The sequence below is a fragment of the Centruroides vittatus genome, unplaced genomic scaffold (genome assembly GCF_030686945.1).
Source record: "Centruroides vittatus isolate TY-2023 unplaced genomic scaffold, ASM3068694v2 contig_974, whole genome shotgun sequence".
In the NCBI taxonomy this organism is placed as follows: Eukaryota; Metazoa; Arthropoda; class Arachnida; order Scorpiones; family Buthidae; genus Centruroides; species Centruroides vittatus.
The window spans coordinates 134,324-144,070 of NW_027122647.1; the positions used below are offsets into that span (position 1 = coordinate 134,324).

The 9,747-nt window shown below is 31.4% G+C and overlaps 2 long non-coding RNA genes across 2 annotated transcripts; both read right to left on the reverse strand.

Moving 5' to 3' along the window:
- Positions 1–209: 209 nt before the first annotated feature.
- On the reverse strand, positions 210–7,048 carry LOC136985625 (uncharacterized). The gene is made up of 2 exons (XR_010882366.1): positions 7,006–7,048; positions 210–632 (listed from the first exon to the last, which is right to left on the reverse strand). It is a non-coding gene; the product is annotated as an uncharacterized lncRNA (long non-coding RNA).
- A 1,882-nt stretch (positions 7,049–8,930) lies between these two features.
- On the reverse strand, positions 8,931–9,671 carry LOC136985623 (uncharacterized). The gene is made up of 2 exons (XR_010882365.1): positions 9,157–9,671; positions 8,931–9,092 (listed from the first exon to the last, which is right to left on the reverse strand). It is a non-coding gene; the product is annotated as an uncharacterized lncRNA (long non-coding RNA).
- Between the last annotated feature and the right edge of the window lie 76 nt (positions 9,672–9,747).

Sequence of the window (9,747 nt, forward strand, 5' to 3'; positions counted from 1 at the left end):
ATTATACAGAATTCAAATAATGCCATATCTAAAATAAATTGAATAGTAATTATATATATATATATATATAATATTTTAACAGGTATTCCTTGAAGCTACTATGTATATCAAAATTGCATTAATCAAATACAGAGGTACAGTACAGTACCTCACCACCTGCTAGAACAAATATTTTTATTTTAATAAATGAATATGAAAAAAACAGCACCTTTAATCATTCAGCAAATATTTAATAATATAAGAATATTTTCGATCGTTTTTAACAGTCACCCTCAGTTAAAATGCTTATTAACAAAAAGAACACTAAAATGAAACATAAGGAATTAAATACGAAAAATAATAAATGCACATGCGCGAATACAAATAGACCGTGCATGAAGATTATCCATATATATTATACAATAAATGAATAAAATTATATAACAAAATACATGGCCGCATCATTGTATGTTATTATTGCTTATCATTATAAAACGATTTCCATGCAATTGACAAAGAATCTGTGTCCCTATGATTAATACATCCTGTTTTTTCTTGCGCTTTACATATTTCTAACTTTTCTACATGTTTGATTGTATGTCTACTGGTTGTTGGCCTGATGATGGAAGCATGGTCCCATAATACGTTAACATCTAAATAAATGAAAATAGCAAATTCACCAACACATTTTCTCAGAAAATAACATACCTATGTTAAGTAAAGACAGCTGTTAAAAGCTGTGTTAATTAAAGTTTCTGCCATGTACAAAAAGGAATTGCTGCAATTAATTTTGTGCATTAATCAAATCCTGCATATATATACAGGGTGCGGCGCCAAAATCCGGACAAATTATACATTTTTTTTCAAACATATTTCTTATTGAAAAAACGAAAAGGTTTACAAATTTTTTTAAATCACATTGTTTACAATGTCATACAGAATACATTTATTCAATATAGCTCCCTCCTGCTTGAATGACAGCCTCTATTCTCGGTCTGAATCGTGAGCATGCGCGCTTTAATGTCTCACGGTCGATATTGGTGAATGCTGCATCAATAGCAGCTCTCAACGATGTGATGTTTGCATGTCTGGTCTTGTTTGTGACCCTTTCAACTACGCTCCATACGTAGAAGTCCAAAGGATTTAAATCTGGGCTGTTGGGAGGCCAGAATTCTTTTGACCAAAACATGTCGACGTTATCCGACAACCAATTTTGCACCAAATGACTTGTGTGGGCGGGCGCACCATCCTGCTGGAAAACATACGGCTTTCCAGATGACACAGTTTCCATCCATGGCTTCACTACATTTGACAGAGCATGCAAATAAACATCTTTTGTGACATTTTCCCCTTTGTTAAAGAAATATGATGGCATGACATCACCCTCACTGGACACAACACCTAGCACATGAACATTCGCCGGAAATTTTGTTTTTGCAATAACAGGGACATCTTCTGGGTCGTGGGCAAGCCATTGGTCATTTCTTCGATTGATTTTTGCATCAACAGTAAAAATTTTCTCGTCAGAAAAAAATCTGAGTCGTCCGGCAGCATTGTTTTTTAAGGAACACAAAAGCAGGTTACAGCGTTCAACTCGCTTTGTCCTGGCAGCTTCAGAAAGCATCTGTCTCACTTTAATTGTGTAAGACTTGTAGCGGAGGTCCTCCTCAACGATTCTACGCATAGTTTTCTCGCTCACACCAACAACCAACGACAATTTTCGGATCGACTGACCTGGATCCTCAAAAATCAGCTCCTGAGCCCGTTGAATGATTTCAGGGGTTCTGACAATGCACTCCTTCGAGTGAATTTTCCTTGCCAGTGTTGCAAAACCTTCATTTGACTTCTCCGACTGATTGTATTTTGCAACGACATCATAAACAGTCGATCTCGGGTATCCGAAGAACCGAATAATTTCTGTCGCTGAGCGCCCAGCGCGAATACTTTCGATAATCGCGGCTCTTCGGTTATACTCAGCACTTTGTTTCAACATGGCGACTGTTTCACGGTTAAAATGGTTTAATACACATGTCAAGCTATTTGAACGCCAAACACGACATCTACCAGTGGTACAGAATGGCGGGAATTTGAAATTGAATTTTGTCTGGATTTTGGCACCGCACCCTGTATATATATATACATATATATATAATAACAGTAAAAATGTTATTGAAAATGGTGCATTCATCTATTTCTGGCTAAAATTTATGATTTGCACAAGAACAAAATAAAAGTGGAAAGCAAAAATTTTTTACTTTTGGATAATAAGAATTTAGTTTTAAAATCTACAATAGATTCTAAGTTATTTACAATTTAATTTTATTTCAAAACTTACATCAGGATATGCAATCTATTGCCCTCAGACCATATATGGCTTCCAATGCATATATATCTGGCTTGTGAAGTTTGTTTTCACTAACATGTTTTATCACAAAATTTTCAAGTCAACTAGAATTAATAGACCTTGCAAAAATTTTTTTTACAGAAACCTATTTTTAACTTCATAAATTTCAGCTAGGAGAGAATTTTTGAAGTTTAGAAAATATCCCCAATGCAAACTTTATTTTTGCTTTATGTATGTACAGTACCTTTGAAAATGAAATTCTTCTGTGATCAAAATGTATCAGGAATGGTTCATTTAAACTGCAGGCATTCAAGAGGGCATTGTCGTTGCTTTTTTCTTTGTTTGGTACGACATTCATCCACATCTAGCATCAATCCGTATGTCATTGTCTGTTTCCCTTTGCAAATAAATGTTTGTTTTGTGTGTAAAGGATTTTTGCACTGGCAATTTTTGTAAGTGTTGAGTATAATTGAACAAAGAACTAGCATTAAATTTTGTTTCTTCAAAGGAATTACTGCAACAAAAATGTTGGAAATGTTTCAAAAAGGGATTGGTGATGATAGACTATCAAAAACAAGTTTTCAAGTGGTAGAAGATTTTCAAGGAAGACAGAGAATGTGTTTAAGATGATCCACACTCTGGTAGACCAAATCTCTGACTCAAACAACATGTTCATCAACTGATGAACATGTTGTTTGAGTCAGAGATTTGGTGCTCAATGATCGTTGTTTAGCAATTAGGGATGACATTGAACATGTTCCAGTATCCATTTGGATCTTATCAAGCAATTTCAAAAGATCATTTGGGCTTGTGGCAAGTCACTTCTCAAGTTGTTTTTGGAAAAAAATTTAACAATGTGTTCAAGTGGCCAAGGAAATGCTTCCTCAAGGAGTATTGTTCTTAAAACAAATCATTACATGTGATGAAACATGGATCTAGGCTTTTGATACTGAGACAACTGAACAATCAAGTGAATGGCAAGTGTAAAACAAGACACTGGATTTTACAGGAAAAAATTTTTTTTACATTTTGGATAATGCAATTTAAAGTATAAATAATTGAAAACATGCTGTTTAAGTAAATTAATGTTGGTAGAATAAAAATTTTGTTGTAATTTCAAAAATATTTAATGATATTAAAATTTATTCTTTTTTTACATGAACAAATCAACATTTAATGGGAGTTGGCTTTAAAGTTCTAGCACAATAGAGTAATTTATTGCAAGGACACCAATTTAGTGGTTATATACATTTTGTAAATATCTATAAGTGTTATTAAATCAGTATCCAGATGAATTTGCCATAACTCAGAAGTGTGTAGATTTTGCATTCTTTACATGTAGCATCATCTGTTGGCAAAAATAATAAATGCTAAAACTTCTCTAACTCACTATTTCTTTAACTTGAAGAAAACAAAGCACTGGTATATCTAAATGGAATGGTAGAATAGGGATTTAACATCTCCAACTTTGACTTTGAGAAAATTCGAGTTAAGAAATTAAAGTTTCTGATGGTCCCCCAACACTGATTTATGTTACTTTCAACTTCTCCAACTCAAATTTTAATATTTATTCTATCCAAAGTGATCTTAATTATTGGATTTCCATGGAATTTTCAGACAATGTTCCAGTCCAAAGAGATATGTCCTCTTGCTTTATCTCAACAAGATGCACAGTACCTGCAAAACTGTTTGATTCCATTAGTTACATTGAATGTTTTGCTGAAAGGTGTTACATGGGCTGTTTAAAACAAAAAAAAAAAAAAAAAGATTCTTTAAATAATGCAAGAGGTAAAAAACCAAATTATTGAAAATTGACATTTTTTACTCTATTGTTCTCTAACTCATGTTTTTCCTGTTCCATGGAACTTAGAGAAGTTTTATTGTATATATAAAAATCAATTCTTGTTGGTTTGTCCTTTATACAAATCTTTATTCTTGTACAAAGTTTGGTCCAAATCAATTTGAGTATTACTTAATTGGCAGTAAGCCATACATTACTCCAAAATATTGGGGTAGTGTGTAGATTTTGCATTCTTTACATGTAGCATCACCTATTGGCAAAAATAATAAATGCTAATTGTTGGTTTGCCTGCCTACCGAGTAGCTTAATGTCTGCCTAAACGCATTATCACTCTGGAGTCAAGTTAAAAAGTTGTCCCTTTAGATGAGGGTTTATCTATTGGGAGATAGATAGATATGCAGAGAATTTTGCTAAACAACTTTTGCATCTGAGTTATGGCAAATTCCCTGAAGATCTGGATACTGATTTAAACTACATAAACCACAAATGAAAATGCAAGAGCAATATTGGCATCTAAAAACCAAATGCATTGCTGAATGTACCTAGTGAAGTTTTTAAACTCCTTAGAACCAACTAGACTACCACCTCATAATAATAGGTTTGAGCACCAGTAATGCTTTTGTGAAATTTGGACCAACCAAAGTTATGCAATGGAATGAGAATGATCTTTTATCTTTGTCCTGCAAGCCCAAGCAATTTTTCATGTTTTGCAGTTTCATTATTATAAATACTCAGGTCAATAAATGCATATTTTAGTTACTGTATTAGGATTATTGTTTCTAACACTCATTCTCAATTCCACAAACCTGAGCAACACTGCACACTTTCCTAGTACTATGTATAAATTAGTAAAAAAAATCAATATATGCAAATAAGCTTTCTAGACATTTAAATTTGATTATTTTTACATATAATTTGATCAGTACTTTGATGAGCTTAATGTATTTCACAGTGTTGTTATTAATAATTTAAGATTCAACAATAACACTATCAAAAATTTCTATTGATATCATTAATTTTAATTGAAATATTTTGAATTAAAAAAATGAAAGTAATGTTACTTATAAACAGGGCTATTTTTCAGCCAGAATGCCATACCAGAAAATAACATAAGTATCAATAGCTGGCATGTAATAACAGCAGTTGCTCAGTAAAAAAATCCTGTATGTTTAGGTGAGAAGTCTGGTGACTAACATGAAAAAAAATAAATGAAATAAAATGAAACAAAATGGACTAGATTATTCTCCTGGACACAATAAATATTCTGGGCCAATTGGAACCAATGAAAATGCAAATAGTGTGGGAACTCCCCATTTTGATGAATGGACAATACTATCTGGCAATTGCCTGTCTCTTGCTGTTTTTGTCAAGAAATGATATATGGTGAAGGACCAATGTTAATATTTTGAAAGGGAAATTCTAATCTATTCATACTTTACATAAAAATTTTGATACACTACAATGGTTTTAAAACACACTAGGTGTAAATCTGGAAAACTATATGATCAAGCAGGTTAAAGCAGTGGTCATATCTAGCAAATTCCAGCTGTGCAGGCAACTGAAACATGTGCATGTGTCATTGCATGTGTCTTGTCATGGTTACATTATTCTTTGAGTTGCAACTTGGAAACAAGTACCTTATAATAAACCAATATCCTCTTCATCTGCTATCTTCTATTTTATTTTTAAATGCACAGGAATGCCATTAGCAAAGGATGGTACTTTTCTCTTAGTTCTTTAGCTATACTTAAAATAATATTGTCATTAATAAATTAAAAAAAATCAGCATTTTAAATCCAGAAATCTAAAAATGGTACTTGCAACCAATGCCAAGACTTTTGCTTATCTCACTTTATGACTATGCTATTTTATCTTTTCTTCAATAATATGAAGACTAATCCAGCTGATTCAGGCTCATGAATACCTGTGGAATATTGTCTTGATTTTAAAGCTGTATTGGTTCTCTCATTTTCTACCATGATGATAACTATTTTCAAAGTTACCAACATATGGCGTGGCACAAAGGCATTTGCTGATTGGATGCATGTTTGCAATCGGTGTGAGCAGAACAAGCTTTTTGTTTTTAGTTGAAACTACAGTTATGCATGATTTTGAAGGGACTTCACTAGTTATTGGGAACAATCATTGTGGTTGCAGTTACCTGCATGGCTGGAAATTGTAAGGTGTGACCACAACTTAGAGCATCAGGCTATTGCTCTGAGGACACAAACATAAATTCAGACTGGTAAAAGTAATCTCAAGTATCTTTCAAGGGTGGTCTGTCCTAACTACCTGCCAGTCTATTAGTGCTCATAGGCAGAAAGTGTCAAAAATTAAAAGAAAAGTCATTGTATTTGAGCCAACTGATAACTGTTCCTTTTTTATAGTTAAATTTCTGCAGCACAATTTTACGTGGAAAAAAATAATGATTTAAAGTTGTGTTTGTAATCATTCAATTGCCATATTACTTGCCACTTATCCTAATTCTTATCGTCTATATTTTTTCGAATTAAATAAAACAGTATTGTTGTTCCTTAAAATAACAGCACGACAACAATAGCTATTTAAATTAATAACTTTTATTTACATAAGAAAAGCAATTAACATTAAATCTTAATTTGCATTTGAAAGTGGCAGGATATTTGCCTTTAGAAACCAGCCCAATGTCCTGCTATTTCTAATTCTAAGTTAAATAATTTGAACTAAGTATGGACGATTATAGATACATTTTTGATTTAAAGAAATGAAATAACTGGTATTATGCATATATAATTTTTACTACAATATGAATACATTTATTTATTACAACATTGAAAAACTTGTATAATCAATTTAAAGATTTTAATTTTAATTTATGGTTTTAATTTTGAAAAAATTTAACCTTCAAAAATTTTTTCAGCATGCCTATGATCCTCTCGTTGCACACCTGTTGAAAATCAATGCTTTAAATATATGGTTATATTTCATATATTAATGATTATGACACAAATTGCTAAAATATTAATTGGAGTTTGGTTAATCAACAGTTTGTCACTACATAGGAATAGGTATATATTTATTAAGTACTTTATAACTTAGAATTGTTCCTTCTCCCCACATCATTTTTGAACTCTAGATTTTAAATGTCAAGATTAATTGTATTGTACAAATATAAACATTCATTAGCTTAATTTTTAGATTAATGCCAAACAATTGCCAGATTACACTGGGCTATAATAATGCTACTATTTAATAATTAAATGTAATTGGTATTTGGTCATTTTTATTGTAACTATTTAAAAACAAATCTATATATTAAGAAATCCTTTTACAGAATAGAAACAGTAGTATTTTGGGGATTCATTGCACTTTGAATCCTGTCTAGCGTTAAAACTAATTCACTTTTACTAATGCCTGGCACAGTTTAACTTAAGTTACTTAAAACAATGGTCAATGCCAAATATTCAAGTCTTCAAATGAGTTTTTTTTAGATCAGCAGCATTAACCATTATAGTTTGAATGTAACCAATTCAAAATATATACAAAGTTAATGGTTTTACAATTGTATATGAAATACTTCATATATCTTATCTTGCCTCTGGAATCTGAAAATTTTATGCTTGTTTTCATGATTTGCAAATTCTTTTTTTTTTTTTTTTTAAACAAACAAAAAATATCAGTAGTTTTTGTAATTGCAACTTACAAATTTGCTTCACAGACTTGAATTTTAAAATGTTTCGTACTTAAGAGATTCTATTCTCTATATAGAGTTATATACCATGAAAACAAAGGATATTAAATAATTTTTGTTCTCATGAAAGCAGACATTTCATTAAAAGTTTATTTATAATATAGATAATATATTTGAACACTGAATATTTAATTCACATTACCAAGAAGACCTCTGCCGAATATTGATCAAACTGTATATATAAATTAATAATAAAAAGTGATATTTTACATATCACTTGCTATTGATTTCTGCATGGTAATGCAAATTATCATAACTATTGTATGTATTAAAGTAGCATATTGTAGAAGAAATGGCAGAACTGGAGAGGTAAGGATCAGAACTGAGTTTCTTTTCTAAAATTTTTCTTTAGCAATTTGTTCCCTTGTTAAAGCCTAAACAGTATTGCACTTATTAAAAAAATTCAGCTTGACCATTAGGTTTCACATTTTATATAATGAAAGCAAATTTCCAATACCATAAAATCAATATTGTTATACTATATATGCTTGAAGTAATTATATAAATAAAATTAAAATTAAACTTCAAGGGCTTCTATTTCATAAATTTGCCAAATTGTGCATCATGCATTAAAGAACATTATATATTCAAGAAGCATTATCTGAATACATTTAGAAATAGCACTGTGTCATTTCTATCAACAACAATCCTAAGTAGAGTATGGCAAGAAAAAAGACTGACCAGTAATATTTTCTCTGCAGGTCACCAACAAAGACTACAGATAGGACAGAATGAAAAATCAAAAGAACGTCTTAGTTTTTGCTCCTAAAGGAACTAGAGTTTAGGAGTGATCCTTTGCAGATGCAGTTCCAATTACACTGTTCAAGAACAACTGTTTTGTTTTTAACAGAAAATGATTCTTGTTCATAAAGCAAAGAAAAAACAAAAAGATACTACAGAACAAAAATAGCAAATTTAAATAAAGGAAAACTGAATCAGAATTGTTTAGAAATCAGACGAAAGACACCACACAGTAGAACAAGGTTCACCAAACTTTTTTCACAGTGGGCCAGATAACCGAGAGAATGAGTGCGGGTCGCATAACCATTTTGTTCAATATAACGAATACATAAAAATAAAGAAAAACCAACATATTTATTTACCAATACACAAACACGATGGCTGCAGCAAACCAGTAATCGCTTCTCTTACAAACTTCATTGCAGGTACTCACACAAAAAGCATTCCAATATCCAAAGCAGCAAAAAGCCACCAAATTTTTCATTTCACCGATTTTCCTAAAATTTATATTACTATCAAATGCAAAACTCAGATTGGACCAATTTTGGCATTTTTACTTACACTTATTTTGATTTTTTCTACATAGTAAGTTCATCTACAGTCTATGATATTTCCATATATATAATTATATTTTATCTCGTTCGTGGCACAGTGCAGCGGCGGGCCGAAAGAACAGATCTCGGGGGCTGTAGTTTGGTGATCCCGCAGTAGAAAGTTAAAAGATTGCAGCACATTATATATTCAAGAACTGTACAACATTAGTAAGTTCGGAAGCTATATTTAAGTAATATGTTTAGGAATGGTAGCATGTAATTTTTATCAAGCAGCATCTACACAGGAGGAGCTAACCCATGGATTTTGGAAGTATTTTTTTGGTAAGTGTGGTTTCAATTAAACTTGTTTGTAAGCACACAGTGATATTTGTTCATAATGCAAAAAAATAAGCTGTGGACTATTAAAAAAAAAATTTAATTGCAAAAAAGAAGCAAAAACTGAAGCAGGGAGGGTATGAAAATCAGTCAAAAGACTTTACATTGGATTCTTAAAATCCAATGTAAATTTAACAGCCACTAGAATCTTTCTTTAATTAATTTAATGCGTATTTACGTAATAAGTGTATCGAAGAATCCATCATTTTGTATACATAAAAGC